Source organism: Protopterus annectens, chromosome 2.part1 (genome assembly GCF_019279795.1).
Source record: "Protopterus annectens isolate FY-2018-M chromosome 2.part1, PAN1.0, whole genome shotgun sequence".
Lineage (NCBI taxonomy): Eukaryota > Metazoa > Chordata > Ceratodontiformes > Protopteridae > Protopterus > Protopterus annectens.
The window spans coordinates 1,965,228,265-1,965,246,747 of record NC_056729.1 but is presented as its reverse complement, the minus strand read 5'-3'; the positions used below and the strand labels follow the sequence as shown (position 1 = coordinate 1,965,246,747).

The 18,483-nt window shown below is 39.8% G+C and overlaps 1 non-coding gene across 1 annotated transcript; it reads right to left on the bottom strand.

Moving 5' to 3' along the window:
• Positions 1–14,810: 14,810 nt before the first annotated feature.
• LOC122795219 lies at positions 14,811–14,937 on the bottom strand. Its single transcript, XR_006363809.1, has one exon. It is a non-coding gene; the product is annotated as a U6atac minor spliceosomal RNA (small nuclear RNA).
• Positions 14,938–18,483: the final 3,546 nt, after the last annotated feature.

Sequence of the window (18,483 nt, the reverse complement as noted above, 5' to 3'; positions counted from 1 at the left end):
TAGCAAATAACAAAATTCAGCAAACACTGACTAACTACCAGTTCAGCTAATATTTCTTCCACACTGAAGAGCAGAGTGAAAAGTTCCAGTTCAGCTAAATATTCTTTCCACACAGTTAAAATCAATTTAAATACTGTATTTTTTTGAAAAAAAGCAGATAAAGGTACTTAAATTCTCTTATACGTCCAGTTGAATATAACAAGTTGTTAGCCGGCCAAAGCTGAGGTTTTAAGCAGAAAATATTTCACACTGTACCACTTAAATAGGCAAGGACAGGAAATCAAAGAATGTGACTACCCCCACACCTGTAATTACTAGCAAATAACAAAATTCAGCAAACACTGACTAACTACCAGTTCAGCTAATATTTCTTCCACACTGAAGAGCAGAGTGAAAAGTTCCAGTTCAGCTAAATATTCTTTCCACACAGTTAAAATCAATTTAAATACTGTATTTTTTTGAAAAAAAAGCAGATAAAGGTACTTAAATTCTCTTATACATCCAGTTGAATATAACAAGTTGTTAGCCGACCAAAGCTGAGGTTTTTAAGCAGAAAATATTTCACACTGTACCACTTAAATAGGCAAGGACAGGAAATCAAAGAATGTGACTACCCCCACACCTGTAATTACTAGCAAATAACAAAATTCAGCAAACACTGACTAACTACCAATTCAGTGTCAAGTTTCTTGCCTGGGCTCCTCACTACCATTGGCATAGCCTGTGAACATATGTCATCCGTGTGTGCTGTTTCCTATCATAGCTGTATATCTCTATATATCTATGCCCACACACATACACACCCACACATATAGATATATATATGTATTTATGTATGTATATATGTATATGTGTGTATATATATATATATATATATATATATATATATATATACACACACACACACACACACACACACACACACACACACACATATATGTGTGTGTGTGTGTGTGTGTGTGTGTGTGTGTGTGTGTGTGTGTGTGTCTGTAAACCAATACATACCCTGCGCATATGCACTTACACATGCGTATTGATGTTTATATATGCTTCACCTGCATACTATGCCTTATTCATTATGACACTGACACTTCACTCCAGTTATCTTGTAATCGATATTTAGCACGTTATACAGTGGACAGATGTCGCAATATGTTCATGTATGGATTACCGATGGTATTTGGAATGTGATACAGTGTGATTTGGTACGAGAATGTCTGTTCGTTAGGGGGTTGCTCTAACGAATGCACCATTGCTGTGCTGCTCCATATGCATATATACCCATATACCCATGGCTCCTGGTTACCCAAACAGACCCCAACGCCTCCCTAACACTGCTGTCATCCATTCTCCTGTCGGATTTGCAGTGTATCGACACCACTAGACACTGGCCACACCCTACTCCTATAGAGCCATCCCATCGGTTTACTCACTCCACGTATCCTCAGACCTCCCATACATTTAGTCCACAAACACTGGTGACGTGAGCGACCAAAGGAATACTATTTGCAATTACTGGGCTGCCCCATATGGAACACGCATATGTTTATGGCAAGATTAGACTCTATACTTTACTACATCCTTACTCCCATTAACATAACACTACAATTCATTAATATGTATGACTATGCAGTATCGCACACGTTACACATGGGAGCCTAATTATGTATGTGTTCAGCGTATTTCTTTTACAATTAGACTGGTTTAGTTTTTGGTGTTGCCGTAGCGGGCAGATCACAGAAATGATTCCATGTGTGGAGAAACCCTCACATTTGATTATCGTCAGTACAGCACCGACTTTGGACACTGTACACGCCTCTGCATTCTAGCAGTTTCATCCTGTCCTTCTTCTGCACAGCCTATTATTCCATCTACTGTCGATGTTTGTATGTGCACATTCCTATTATTTATGTCTACAGATGGAATGCATGTGTTACAGTGAATGTACTTCTACATATTGATGTCTGCATGTATGTATGCATATATACCTATTACGAACTCGCTGACCTCCACGGGGTGGTCCAATTAGAACCGGGCCATCCAACCCTGGCATGCCTGGATTCATAATTTCATACCCATAGTTCCTCCACCCCACCCGTGTTCAACTTACATGTGTAACTTCCATTATACACTTATTATCGCAGCCATGACACACCTCCAAACATTGCCCTTGTTAGGGGTCCTACACATATGTTGTCCCGCCTCGTGTATTCTCAGGCTCTCCCACCATTTAGTCTTTGAACATACCTGCCCTTGCTTGTGTAATGGTCGGAGGGCTAAATGCTCTATATAATTTTTGGGTAGTCCCAGCAGGGACTACCCTCTGTCTCTGTGTAAAGTGGACTTAGCAATTCAACTATGTTACTCCCACTGGTAATATCCTGCCTGTGGTGTGAGTAGCATTGCTTTGCTCACTCCTGGCCAGCGTGATATGGCATACGCTGACAGCACTCTATGATACTATAGTTGCTGTTGATTTCCTTCTCATCCCTTGTCTATGCTTTATTGTTACGACGTTCATTTGTCATATATATATATATATATATATATATATATATATATATATATATATATATATGTGTGTGTGTGTGTATGTATACATATATATATTTGTGTGTGTCTATATATATATATATATATATATATATATATTACATCTGTACATACTCATATACATTTCCTATGCTGGGCACTGCTTATACCCGCGCAAACGCACTCGCATATGCTTACTGTTTGTTATATATGTTTACTGCCGCTTATTTGTGCTTACTTGTGCCTTATTCATTATGACAGTACCGCTTTAATTGAAATGATCTGGTTAAAAATCCTATGCGATACTCAAGTTCGCTTTTACATGTTATGTCCATTTTACAGCAGGACGACATTCATTCCACATGGAAAATTATATGTGCTATAGTTGAACCTGAACCGTAAATGCCTGTTTGTTAGGCGGATGCTCTAACCACTACAATATTGGTATGCTGCTTCATTTATATGCATACCCATGGTTCATAGTCATCTGTACACATGCCTCAACACGTCACTTACACAGCAGGCATCCATTCTCCAGTTAGGAAAACTGCACCACTACACATGTGCCATTCCCTACTGCTGTGGACCCATCCCGCATGTTGACTCACTCCAAGTATATTCTGACTTCCCAAGCCTATAGTCCTAGCACATACGTTCATATGATGGTCAGGGTGTTCATATGGTCATCTGGTTTTAGGCTTGTGTGACTGGGGACCGGGACTGCCCTGTACCTGTTTGAAAGTCAGACTTACCACGTGGAGAGAGTTATTTCCACTGTTAGCATCCTACCTATGGTTAGAGATGCAGGAGGTTTGGTCACCTCTGGCCATCTTGATATGTCAAGCACTAGATAATACGGGTGTTCCGCTGCTGTTTTCCTTCGCATTCATTATGAATGCTTTCTTGTGCCCATGTTCATTCTATATATATATATATATATATATATATATATATATATATATATATATATATTTATTTTATTTATTTTACATTTGTTGACCGGGCTAGTCTAGCTGGATATATATCCATTTTCAGTAGAGGCCCGGGGAGAAAAGCTCCACACAAATACAAACAAAAACAAAAACAAAAAAAACAATAAAACACAAAAAAAAAACCCCAAAAAAAAATGTATTCAAATAGAAAAATATCATTACAAGGTAAAAAAGGATTAAAAGCCATATGATACAGTGTAACACTTCAGAAAGTTAACATAGAACATAATCTTTCTTATAGAGGTGACTAGATGCACTCTAGTAAGAGATAAGTAGAATAATTTACATCAGACTTGAGTGATTTAAGCAATACATTGAATAAAGTTTGATTTAGTGATAGTCTTAGTTACATGACTAATTATTAAATGTTAGGAAGAAGGTAGAAGAGGAGAAAACAGGGTATAGGTGTTGATTAGTCAGGTTTACTACAAGGACATAGCCAGTGACTTTGGAGGTAATTTTGAGTTTTTGTTTGAAGAGTGGCAATGATGTAGTTAGTGTTATATCACTAGGTAGCAGATTCCAGCTCCTTCCTGCTGTATTAGTAAATAGAGAGTCACCAGCTGTGTTATTAGACTTTGTTAAACTGGCACTGAGTTTACTAGAAGAGCGAAGGGAGTTGAGATTATTATATGGGATTAAAATTTTGAGAGTATAGGGGTATAATTGGGTTGGTACAGTAATTTGTGGGCAATTGTGAGTTGGGGATTAACAGATGGTTTTGAAATTCCAGCCAGTCTAGTTGTTTTAGGTTAGAACAGTGGTGAGTTTTAAAGGGATTTCCAGTAGCAAATCGGGCAATATTATTGTAGCAAGTTGCAAGTTTGTTAAGGTTAGTTTTCTTAAGGTTAGTAAAAACAGGTGAGGCATACAGAAGAGTTGAGATTAGATGTGAATGAGCGATCTTGGCTCTAGCTGATGTGGTTAAGAAAGACTTAATTCTATATAAGGATCCTATTTTTCTGTTGACTATTTTAATGGTGTTGTTAATATGTTGATCAAAAGAGAGATTATTGTCAATGGTTATTCCTAACAGTTTGGTAGTAGAGTCAGGTGAGATGACAGTGGCATTATTTGAAGAGATTGTGAAGTTTAAGGAGGAGGACCTAGTAGTGGGGGTAAAGAGAAGGAGTTTAGTTTTTTTGGCATTAAGTAGTAGGTAACGTCTGGTAAACCATGTTTTCTGTGTTGAAGATGTTTTGAGTAAGGGAAGAAAGTTCAGTTGGAGAGGTAGCTGAGCAAATAAGGGTGGAGTCATCTACATATTGAATGCAGGTTGCTTGAGGAATTGCCAAATAGAGATCATTAATGAATAAAGAGAAAAGAAGTGGTCCGAGAATGGAGCCCTGAGGGACACCGATGGTGACAGGTAACAAGGAAGAAATTTAATTCTCCCAGAGAACTGCCTGTTGCCTATTGCTAAGATAAGATCTGAACCAATTCATGGCTAGGTTATCAAAGGAGAGAGATTCAAGAATGTTAATTAGGATGGAATGGTTAACCATGTCGAAAGCTTTAGAGAGGTCAATGAAGAGAGCAGAAGAGAGACATATATATGTGTGTGTGTGTGTGTGTGTGTGTGTGTGTGTGTGTGTGTGTGTGTGTGTATGTGTACTCATGCATATACATCTACATGATTAATCACTTTGATCATACTGTTGAATGACTGTGCTGTCTGCTATGTTTGTGATAACATCAGAGTTAGGTATAACTGCCGTGGCTTAGTGGTAAATCACATTGATTGTGATGTGTAGGGTCCTGGCGTCGAGCCTGGCTGAGGCGGTTTATTGTGTTGCTGGGCAGAACAAGGGCCGTTGGACAAAGGGTGAGTACAACACTTTTCAGCAGCGGTTTTCCGTTTAACCGCCGTTTCCCATCACACAAACACCTTCTGCATTCTTACTGTGATACGTCACCCCAGTTCATATTTCAATGATATTATATCGTTATACAGCATAAAATTAGCAAGATATGCTCGTATACGGATTACGCGTCATAAATGGTGTGTGCTGCAGTCGAACAGGCAACGTCTGCTCAATAGGCGGATGCTCTAACCACTACACTATTGCTGTGCTGCTTCATTTGCATGTATACCCATGGTTCATAGTTACCAGAACAAACACAGCAAAACATCACTAACACAGCAGTCATCCATTCTCTGGTCAGAAATAAACCACACCACTACACATGTGCTACTCCCTACTGCTCTAGACACATCCCGTATGTTGGCTCACTCCAAGTATATTCAGACGTCCCAAGCTTATATCCTGGGACATACGTTCATATAATGGTCACGGTGTTCAATTAGTCTTCCGGTTTTCAGCTCGTCCGAATGGTGACTGGGACTGCCTTGTACCTGTTTGAAAGTCAGACTTAGCACGTGGACAAAGTTAGTTCCACTGTTAGTATCCTACCTGCGGTTGGAGATGCAGGAGGTTTGCTCACCTCTGGGCAGCTTGATATGACAGCACTAAATACTACGGGGGGGTTCCGCTGCTGTTTCCCTTCACATTCATTATGACTGCTTTATTGTGACCATGTTCATTCTTCATTGATACATATATATATATATATATATATATATATATATATATATATATATATATATATGTCTGTACATACACATGCATATACACCTACATGCTTATTTACACTTCCCATACTGTTGAATGACCGCCACTTATCATCGTGCATACCCGTTTACATCTGCTTTAAAGCGCCTTCATCACCCTATATCCGACTGCCATTATTCCGGGCATCATATAAAATTAGCAGACCTTGCATGGCTTGCACCCGGGAACAGGAACACCATAGTCACTGGTTTTACCACTAAACCATCCATGATATATTCTGTATGGATGGTAATTAGGATATATGACTTTATTACAGGCATTCCACAGTACTGGCAACAAATGTGACAGTCAGTTGGTGTACATATGTATAGTACATGTTACTGTTCATATGTTTCTGAGAGGCATATATATGCATTTGCAAGTATACATATTTATGAATAGGACACATACTTGACAACTACTTATATGCATGTATGTGTGATGTGTAGCTATGTGAATATAAGTATGTACATTTATAGATATATGACTACATTTCTGGAGTTATACATGGCCATGTATATGAACAACCGCATATGGGAGGTACTTGTACCATTTGTATACAGGGGTTGGAACCTGGACGGGGTATACAATTTGTGGACATGTACTATTTGGAAGATGGCTATGGGGAAGCTTCATGGGAACATGTGAAAGGTATATATTCCCGATAAAGCACGTGGAGAGATGTGCATCATGGTCAGGTGTTTAATCCTGGGTCATAGGTTCTGCAGGACTGGGTGGAGGCTGAGCAGGGTTGTGGACAAGTACTGCTAATCTGACTTGTGCCCGGATGTCAACGGGGGTGGACATCGTGTTATGCCACAAAGTCTAATCTTGAGAATAGACACTTATCCCATGAGGGATGTCCAAAAATTGTGGACGACGAACCCCATTCTTCTGGCTATTCAAAAATGTGGTAGGGTTATGCATGCATGGGATACCTAGTTTGCAAGCCTGAGACTGCCTTCTAGATGTGGGTAGGGGGCACTATGTACAGATATGGCTATGCCAAGCTAGCAGCCCGAGTATGGGTGGTTTTGGTGGACGTTCAGCAAGGGGGGGGGGTGCTGTGGAGGGGATGATGGGTATTCAATTATGTATCCAGGTGTGTTGGGGTTGGATGGCTCAGTTCAGGCCAGACCATTATGTGGGTGTGAGCCGGTAATGTTTCTGCACATGTGTATCGCACATTTTAATGTTCATATGTTTTTGGGATTGTGTTCTGCAGTATGGCCTGTCAGGGTGTATTGTGGATGTGAATGTATGTTCTTTGGTTTCCTTTCTGATTCACCCACTGCTCCCTCGTACACCTCCAGTTCACCTATTGTACATCCAACCCAGTCTCCCCTTGGCGAATTATTACATTACCCGTCACCCCCCCCATATTCCACAAACACACCATCCATCCCTTCTCTGGTTGATGGCCCATGGCACAGACAGCAGTACACATTGCGTACTCTACATATCTCTGGTACCAATATGGTTGTGAGGACAACCCTAGCATATTTGATCTTCCACATGCTGTACTTCACGCACATAGGTACACGCAAATGCTTATCTTTCGTGACATGGTAGGTAGACCCGGGTAATACCCATTCATCTTTGGGCCATCCAGACAAGGATGACTTGGACCGCGAATGGGCAGATATTGAGCAAATGCTCTGACCATTGGTAGGGTTGCCACCTTTTCAAATGGCCAAAGTGGGACATTTTTGGGACACACCAGATTTTACAGGCCGACACATACCCACAGTCAGTACAAAGGCTAGAACTTTACTTGCCTAAATATAAGCTTATTCTTGTACCAATTTAGTTGCTTATTCCGTTTCTTGTAACATTTAGGTATTTTAGATACAGAAATAACTATTTTATGCAACTAGTACATAAAATATGGGACATAATTATGTCCTACAATTGCAGGACATTTGCCATTTTTAATATTTTTGGTAAGGACACAACTGCCCAGAGAGGGACTGTCCCACACAAAGTGGGACAGGTGGTAACCCTAACCATTGGGCTAGGCTTAGCAAAGGGCAGTGGCTCGCAATCACGCTGCATTTCACTTCCACTTGGTATAACAATCAACACTACAATGAAATACGGGCACAGGGTTTTAAATGCCATTTGTTCGAGGGACGGGGGCTCAGTATTCAGCTACGTGCCTGTGTGTTTACTTTTTATTCTGGTGTTCGCGGAACTGTCTTGTATGCTTTGCATACATTTCAGTATCCACAGACACTGACAGGAGTGATTACTATTAGAGGGAGGCTGTACTAGTTAGCATTTTAGGTTGCGCGTCTGCAGCCAACATGTTCACACCTCCTTGCAGTGCTTAAACACCCCCCTGAACTCGCGCACGTTTCCTGTGCACGTGGACATTGTGGCAGCGCACCTTCATTAATATGCATATGGTGCTGCTGCGCCATCTCTTCTCCGCATGGTCGGCACAAGGCTAATGCCGTCCTTGCGCCGAGCTTCATGAATCCCAGGGAGTGTTTGAACTCACTGAAGTGGTGCTGTCATACTGGTGCTGGACTACAGCAGCAGCAAACAGCTTGGAAGAGACAGATAGAGCAGCAAAGCTGCTACATGCAAACAATGTTGCAGCACAAGCAGACTCTGACCAGCAACTGTAGCAAATGATAGGGACTGGAATGCAAATCCAAGCACAAACAAGACAATGATCATGTCAACCAAATGAGGAGATCAGAAGAAGTTTAAAACTGATATTTATTATTTATATATTTATTTTATTTGTATTTGTTTTCCAGGGTAGAGTACTGATCTCCATGAACCTTTTTCAGACTCATCCCAGGAGTGGTGTTTGGTTATGTAACTTATTCAGAGTCACACAATTAGGAAGTGGAGCCTTAAAGGATCTAGAAAGTAAAACAGTGGAGCAGTTTAATAGCTTCAAGTAACATGGAGATGTGGTTGAGGAGAATGGAAGTCAGAATTAGGACGATATTAAAGCTGGAATCAGAGATGCTGCAGCCAACTGGCATAAAGTATTATGGCTAATGTGAGACAGAAGAATGCAAAAAGTTGAAAAATAAGGTGTACAAACCAGCAATGCAACCAGTGCTTTTGTATGGCAAAAAAACCTGGACAGTAAAGGCAGAGCAGTTCAAGAAGCTTGAGGTGAATGCAGATGGATTGCCTGAGATAGGTAGTAGGATGTACACTGTGGGACAGACAGATTAAGAAATGAAGACTTCAGAGCAGAAGACAAAGTACCCCAATTATCGAGAATGTTAAGGAGAAGAGATTACAGTGGTTTAGTTACACGTGCAGGAAATCAGCAGGCAGTTTGGTAAAACAGATTTAGTTACAGGAAGAAGGCAAGAAGATCTGAGGATTTCCAGCCAAAATATGGATGGATTTTGTGTGACAAGACCTGAGACAGGCGGGCTTTAGAGAGATGTGGCAACAGCTGACATGATTCTTCAAACCCAAATCAAAATGGGAAAAAGTGGATTGATGATTATGGTGATGACTTGTGTATCTATTTAAATTTATTTGTTTACCATAGTACAGCACAGATCCTTATGGACCAATTTTAAGTTCAGACCAGGAAACTTAAGAAACATAAATAGTGAATTGAGAAATACAATGGGTACAGAGTTACCATGGTGTAAAACACAACATTTAAGAGCAATTGTAATAATACAAAAACATGTATGCACAGAAAGAATATAATGCACTTGTGCAGTATAAATGTAGCACTGCAAAACAATTGAGTAAAAGGAAGATATGTAAGTTTGTAGAAGTCACGATACACTTGTTTATATAGGATGAATGAGAGGTAACTGTGAGCAGAACAGAGGAAGAAGGGTATGCGGAAAGATAAAACAATGGAGAGGGGTAGGGAGGGTCAAGAGCAGATAAGGGGCATGAATGGGTAGGAATAGGAGATTGAAGAGAGAGATCTAAAGAGGTGGTGAGATCAGATTTAATGCATAAAAATATAGTAGTGAAAGAAGCAATGTTGAGTTAAGTGGAGATAATGCAATGGTTATTACAGAGCTATGTAACATGTGCTGGATTAAAGCAGACCTGGATTTTGAGCAATAGTTAAGATGTTTGAGGTTGGCAGGTAGTGATTCTCAAACTGTAGGGCCTAAGATGGAGATGCTGCATTGTGTGTGTGTGTGTGTGTGTGTGTGTGTGTGTGTGTGTGTGTGTGTGTGTGTGTGTGTGTGTGTGTGTGTGTGTGTGTGTGTCTGCATTATACAATTGACATCTGGAGCATTTCTCCCCGGGCCTCCGCTGAAAACAGGCTCTGTGGAACCTAGTCGGACTTTCCCGGTCAACAAATGATAAATAAAATAAAAATTAAATTAAAAAAGATATATATATATATATATATAGAGAGAGAGAGAGAGAGAGAGCACTCAATAAAGCACATAGTAAAGTAAGCAGGAACCAAAATAATAACGAAAAAGAAGAAATTATCTTCTTTATTATACGTTCAAAATGAACAGTGGTGATAGCAGCATCAACAAACAGACCTGTTTCACCCCCTGGCATCCTCAGTGTAGTAGTAGTAGTAGCAGTGGAGTGCTGGATCATTGTATTGGCTTAACTGTGTTGCTATGGTCCGTGCACCGAGCTAGCTACGTGCACCTTGGTTGTGGTGTTTTATATATACATATATATATATATATATATATATATATATATAGATAGATATAGATATAGACATATATATATGTGTGTGTGTGTGTGTTTGTGTGTGTATTACACAATTTTTCTTTAAAGTTGCAGATGCTGCCTTGGAACATAAAAATCATATGTGGGGTTCCTTAAGGCGTAGTAATGTGTTCTCTTCTATTTGGCATTTATTTCTCATATCTGCAAGCCAATATCCTAGGTCTTTGGTTAACAACATTTAATGTTGACTATAAAATAAAGGTTGTTTTTCAAGTACCCACTGATGTGAAGGTATCCCAAGAAGGGGCTTGTACTGTGTAACCAACCGGTCGGTGAAAGGGCAATGGCCTCAGAGTTAATGCCAAAAAATGCGGTACAGTCTCTTTTGCTAACAAAGATAATTGGGTCTTGTATCCAGCTCAGCCACTTTTCCAAGAGTTCCCTCCTAATCTTGAGCTCCTTCCTCTTCCCATAATGCACCACAGTCCCCCTAACTCCTCAGATCAAGTTTGCTGTTTTCTATCTGTTGATTATTAAAGACAGGACAGACAAAGAAATATTAATTTTCAAACTAGGAACCATGAACATTTCTATATCATCTTATATCATTGTAGGAATGACAAGGCTAGGGGACGGCTAGGATGGAAGGTGAGGAAGAATAAAAATGGACAACACAGATCTAACGTTATGATAAGTACATAACTTTTCTGTCTGACATTGTCCTTTTCATTCTTCCTCACTGATGGGTCAGAATCTCCAGCAACGTAACTCCTGGGAGGTCCTAAGGAAAGATAAACTCTGTCAAACCAAAGGAAGCTCTGCTTCTGGAGACAATGCCCAACTTGTGTCACAAAGGTAAAAATCTTTTACCAAGTAACTGCAGCACCAATGACATTGATAGAAGATCTGAGAGAAAATTAGATGCACTAGACATAAAACTGAAAGAATGGCTGTGGGAAGATGATGGAATACCACACCATTTTGGGACTCAAACAGTGAAAAATACGGTCAGTAATATATTTGGGCAGAGTAATTTTGGAGATCACTTGACCTCAGTAGTTAGAGAGAAAGGAATTAAATAACTGGTGAGACCTTCTGTATTTTTGTTTCATGAAGTATAAACAAGTTTTATATATATATATATATATATATATATATATATATATATATATATATATATGAAAATCAGGTAGGTGTAACATGAGATAGCCATCATTAGTAACCATGACAACAACTCACCAAATAAAGGGTTTCTGTACAGACTCCGAAGAAAGAGGGTGAAGTATGAATGAAATTAGGAATTCTAGATGGGAGATCTAAGCAGCAAGATTCTTCTCCAAATGTTAACTATATTTGCAAACTGGAGTTATTTGTAGAGAAAAACTCAGCTCTTTCCTTTGAAGATTGGTAAGAAGGAAAGGATGGTAGAAGAGTTGTGATAAAAGGCCAGTATTCTGAAAAGAGGACCATGTGAGTAATATTTTCCATTTTGTTTCTAGAGACGTTCTTAGTGGAAAAAACGTATGAAATGCTAATAACTCCACGACCAAGAGAAGCAAAGGCTGGACCATAGTACTATCATAGAAATGTCTGAATCATGCAGTTGGTTAGAAAGTATGCAGAAAATGGTACTAGATCTCCACCGAGTGAGATAGGAGATCCAGACTGAGCTCAAGAATTCCTGGCAGATGTGCCAGATAAGGACAGAAAGGAGAGAGTGAGAGAGAGAAGAAGTGGACCTTACATTGTTAGAATAAGCAAAGAAATAGTAGTGGTCCTGAACCTGCTGGCTATATGCAGAAACTTCAGGACAATGGAGGATGGGGAAATGGCCTAAAATAGGCTTTCCTGAAGTCTGACAATGTTAGAAGAACTGCACTCATTTCTGGGGCCATGACAAGAGGTTTTGATCTCCAAGGGGGGGACCATGTGGTTGGATCATCTACTAATTCAATATGTATTCCCACCATGATAAGGGAGCATCCAAGGAAACTGTAGCACATAAAGGAGCAGAGATGGAGTGGTTAGCTCTACTCCAGGAAAAGCCCTCTGAAAGGGTCAAGCAAAACAGGCAACGTTAGCGAGTTTGAAGGATTGTAGCTAGAAGAGTTAGCGACAGTGAAGAAACTGATGTTGATTTATAGGTTAACAGTGACAGTTTTATTTAAAGTGATATACAAAAAACAGAAGATCCTACCTCTGGTATATCAAGAAGGGCTGAACATGAGCAGTAGTACTCAACTGTGTTTCTATGCTATCCCGAACATGCAGCATTAAGGAGACACCTTGGAGGCTGTGGTGAGAGTAAAGGACGGAGATCTGAAAGAGTAATGACTAGCTCTCAGTGGGAAGAACAGATGACTCCAGAACATCTATCTATGTTAAGACAGTATTGTGCAACCTGGAGACGTGTGGAGTACACTCTTTAGACCTAATGCAGAAAAATCAGAATGGACTGAACCATAAACCATCCAGAACTTATATTCCTTACATACTGATTTAGGATAGTTAGATGTAGAAATGGTTACAGGATACCCCCCCCCCTTTTTTTTTACCACTGGCATTGTTTGTGAAGTTAGTCCAGGAATGAAGATATAAGGAGACATGATCTTCGACAGTCTGGATGTATCTAGAAACCTAAGTCTGCAGACCACCTATTCCAGAAGTATAATGAAATCGTCTTTCTGGAAAATAAGTTGGGGGAGAAGGGAGGGGTTATTCTGGTGGTATAGAGGGTATGTCCCTGTGTTTGCTAGTTACAGATGGGTGCATCTTTTGCTGATGCCCTACACCAGGATGAGTAATCAAGGGGGGCATTAAACAAAGATGCCTTAAGAAGTTACCAAGGAATCGTAGAGTGGTGCAAGCATATCTGATAACAGAGTAGGCAGGACCAGTTAGTTAAACGGAGCCTTATGTTATCTGGAGTCTCTGACTCTTCAATTTATTCAAAAAGAAAAAGAAGACTGAATTAGAAAACTTTGTTAATGAGTATTTACCAATAATGGATAAGTGAGAGCTGGGTGATCTGTGGTATCGCACAATTGCTTGCACACTTGTCTTCTAATGGTAAAAACTGAATCAGCTGTTTGGAAGGCATTTTGAGAGACTCCAAAGATACGAGCTTGGGAAGTATGGAAATTCTACCCTACAAACTTAAAGGGCCTAGAGAAGTGAGGTGGCAGTAAAAGACTTCAGCACATGGGGCATATAAGAAGTCATGTGAATAAGCATCCCCATACAGTCTTCCATCAGAGTATTAACCATATTCGACCCTACTTAGCTTCTGAGAACAGACAAGATTGGGTATATTGAGAGAAATATCGACATTTCAAACTGCAGAGGAAAGATAAAAAGGAAATGATCATTAATTCCTATATAGTAACACAGGTAACAGGATTGCTGTGGTCCAGAGAATGACAAAGGAAGGGAATCCTATAATACAAAATTGTAGACTATCTCTTACCCCCATGAGAGGCCCAATGGAGGAGTTTGGAATGTGTTCTCTTACTCCTAGTACTCCAAGGGAAAAAAATCCAATATATCCTAGAGAAAAAAAAGGACATTTCAGAGTGAAGCAAATTCTGGCCTCTAAAAAACAAGGAAAAGGAGAAACAGAGAAGGAAAGAGAGAGAGAGAGAGAGAGAGAGAGAGAGAGGTTGAGCAAGGACAGATGATCTCTCTTCATGTGTTAAGCTGAAGATTCTTGGAGAGGAGAGCAGGTTTTCCATCCAGAACCCTAGAACTAGGGAGGAAATGGACTCCACGGTGGAGGTTCCTGTGTGGATGAGACAGATCAGGGAAGGCTGAAGACTAACCAATCCGACATCTTTGTGTGCCAAGCTTAACTAGATGAAAAGGAAGTGAAACGAACCTGTGTAGGGAATCATAATGCAGGGTGAGATGTAAGCATCCGAGGTAAACCTGTAACCTGCTAAGAATGCTGAAATGTTACACTGTATGTGCTAAATACGAAAGAAAAAGCTACATCAGTTACTTCAATACAAGATGCTTGTGCACAAATGAAAAATGATGGTTAGATACCACAAAGTAAGTGGCAATGCCTTAACCATATATGTGCTGTAAAGGCCAGAAGGGCCTCTTCCATTCTTATCAAGGGGAATGCTAACTTATCTCTTTTCATACAACATTGTCAGAAAGGGAAACCAGTCCTAGAGAACAACTTCATGAAGCCAAGACTGAGAGGAACTGTGCAGAACTCCATGCAAGTTTAAAACATACTGAGATGAGCAACATACCAGTCTACTCGGGTAGTGTTAGAAAGTCAGTGTCTATTTTTTGTCTGTAGAACTTAGGGTACATATTTTCCAGTTGAGGAGCCATACTATAAGGAAAACATGCAAAGTCCAAACAGGGATGGACTGGAGGTCAGGACTGTATCTTGTACTTTGTGCATCAGAGGCAAGGCCTTAACCATTATGATAACTGGGCTCTCAATCCCTGAGCTCAAGAATTCTGGACATAGAGCAAGGGCCACAAAATAAGGACAAATTCTAAATATTGCTCTTTTATGGAACTGAACTCCAGAATAGCAGGACCATAGGATCTGAGGGAAAGCTAGGATCCAAAGAAGCTAAATTTGCTGAATAGTTTCAGATCTGAAGGCACCAGATCTGAGAATAGTTCCACTCTCTCCAAGCAACCTGCTATTTTTGGATCCTAGGCTTAGGATCCAAGAAGAGCAGATCAAATTGGAAGGGGGGGGGGTTTGAGGCTAGACATCAGAGTGTCAACTTTGGCAATGAAGCTAAATGTCAGAGTGCCAACTGTTTGCCAGAGATTTGCAAACAGTAGTGGAAGCATGGATGCTCAAAGCCACAACATATTCAACAGTCAGATCTGAAGGGCTTCTCGGATCCAAAGAAGACCTGCTAGTCCAATAGTTGCAGATCTGAAGGTACCAAATCCTAGAAATGTTGTGTTCTACGTGGACACCTGGCATCCACAGCACTGCCCAATAAATTGAGTGTGCAGTCATTCCAATCAATCGTATCCAAAGTCCTAGGATCCAAGGACAATCAGCAGACTAGTGGAGAGCATCATGGGACTGCACCTATCAGATCCAAAGAGACTTGGGATCTGAAGGAGGCCCCAGGAGCTACGGATCTGAGGAGTTGGATCAAAGATCCTCTAGAGTTGTTTGGATTTTCTTTTTCTTTTTTCTTTTTTTTTTAAACAGGGATATCAGCCCCAACTGAAGCTGTAGTAAAGTAAAGCTATCACAGTCCCTTCAGAGAAACAGCTACTTGTCAGAAATGCAGTCTATCATTAGTTTGTATTAGGAAGCTGTTTTCAACCTAGCAATTTCCCTGTAGTGAGAATCAAGCACTGTACCTTGTAACTATGAGGTTAAAACCTTAACTACTTTGAAAACCTCCCAGCCTCTTAGAGCATCTTACAAACTTGGAAGTCGATAGATTAACAAGTTTTCCATTAGCGTGAATTTTCTGAAAAGTATTAAGTCTAAAAAATGAAAGTCTACTAATATTTTCTAACTTGTAAACCAAAAACGAGAGCAAGTAGTGGAAAAATTAAACTGATAAACAGATAACCACCACCAGTTCCAGGCACAAATAAATCCGGTCCATTTAAAAGGTGCAAACGATTTTATTCTCCTTAAAACACCAACAAGTAACAACAAACAATAACGTTCACAGAAAAAACGTTTTCGTCTTCAACTTCCTCAGTAATAACAACCATTTTTTTAAAAACCTGCCATTTATACTATTTTCAATCCTCATCAACATTCAAACTACCCAATCATAATCCAACCAACTTAAAACAGTAATTAATACTTAAAGAGGTAAATATACTTGTTGAACCATACAAGTTACTTCATATTGAATTTACAATCTCTAAATATGTTGAATCATTTAAAACAAATAACATCAATTTGCTTCAGTTTTCTAACTTCCCAGAAAAACTGCAAATGTTATGAGAAACTGAATCTATATATTAGATAGGAAGGACAGGGAAACCTCTCGCAACTTCCTGGAGCAGGACAAAAACATCACCAAGCTCTACAAAGCAGGAGAATAGGAACTACAGGGCCAGAAAAGGGATACAAAGAAAAGAGAAAGTAATGATCCCAGCTGCTAATGGCTATCAAGCAGGCCAAGGCACTGTGAAAAAAATGTACAGAAGAAGCCATGGGTACAGCACTTTGCCATGGGAGAAAAGACATCACTATACAAAAGATAAACAAACAAGGAACAAGCCCTGACACTAAAGACTGCAACAAGGCAGAGTTAGCAAGCATAAAACACCAATGATAACAAGAGCCATCTATAGAAAAACCCAAGTAAACAGAGTCAATAAATATAAATAATAGCATATAGTCACAGCTGGCTGCTGAGGGAGGTAGGAAACATTACTAGACAAAAGAAAATAACAAGTTGAAATAAAGACAAAATAAACAAATAAGCTACCTTACAGCTCGAGAAATAGGAATCTTCTGTCTTACCTTTTAGGTGGCAAGTGAGATCTGAGGCGTTAGGGGGACTGCAGTGCATTATGGGAAGAGGAAGAAGTTCGAGATTAGGATCCAAAGTCTTGGAAAAGCGGCTAAGCAAGACCCAAGGATTGAATCCGAGACCCTTCAGTGAGGAAGAATGAAAAGGACAACATTAGATCTTTGTTTTATGTGGAGTGGAAGACGAATCCAAAGGAGTGGTATTACTATGTGATACACATCTATCCTTCCAACATGTTCTATTTATGTTGCAGAATAGATTAAGATCTCTTAAGCTGGTGTTTATTCCACTTTTGGACATGAAGATATGCAGTAGCTCAGGGAGTAGAGGGTCTGGTGAGGTTCTGTACACAAGGCAAATATCACCCCCTCAGTAGTCTATATGATACCGAGAAGAGAGACAAGACTTTAAGGTGGTCAATATAGTTTTTGTGATTTAGGCACTTGATTTTCTTGATGAGAAAGTGTTGTGGTTATTCAAGTTGTTTTAAGTGTTTGGAAGGGTACATACTGAAGGGGGCATTGTACTCAATGATCGGACTAATAAGTGCAAAATACAGTGGAATGATGGCATCCCTGGACTTAGATTCTATACCCTTGCTAATAAGCTGTGCATTGAAAAAGGATTTTCATACAATAGCTGATTCATGGTGATTGAAGAACAGTTTGTTATCCACATAGCTTCCCAGATCCCTAACTACTGAATTAATTTTCACAGTCAATGGGATAGATACAGTGGCTGTCATGCTTGCCAAAGGAGACTGTTATACATTTTTGGAATTTATTTTTAGTCCATGGTTATGACACCAGCTATTTGTTTGGGAAAGGCCCTCCTGGAGGATCTTACCGTCCTCTGAAGACATCTGAAGATTTTATGATGGTACCAAGTTTACAGTCATCTGCACATTTGTTCAGCCACAAACTCTATACATTAGTTTTGACCTCAGAGAAGTAAATGCCAAAGAGAAGTGGTTTAATGACTGAACCCTGGAGTATACCACTAGTGAAAAGTCTTTTGCAGGAGGTAGAGCCTCCTGCCCTAATTTCCTGGGGTCCGTTTGAAAGCTAATTTTCTATTCAATGAGTTACATAGGTATTAACATTTAACTGTGAGTGTATCAACAATGCCTGAGTGTAGGATGGTACTGAATGTCTTTGCGAGGTCTAGATATGCAATGTGTCCTGATTTTCCTTCATGCATTGC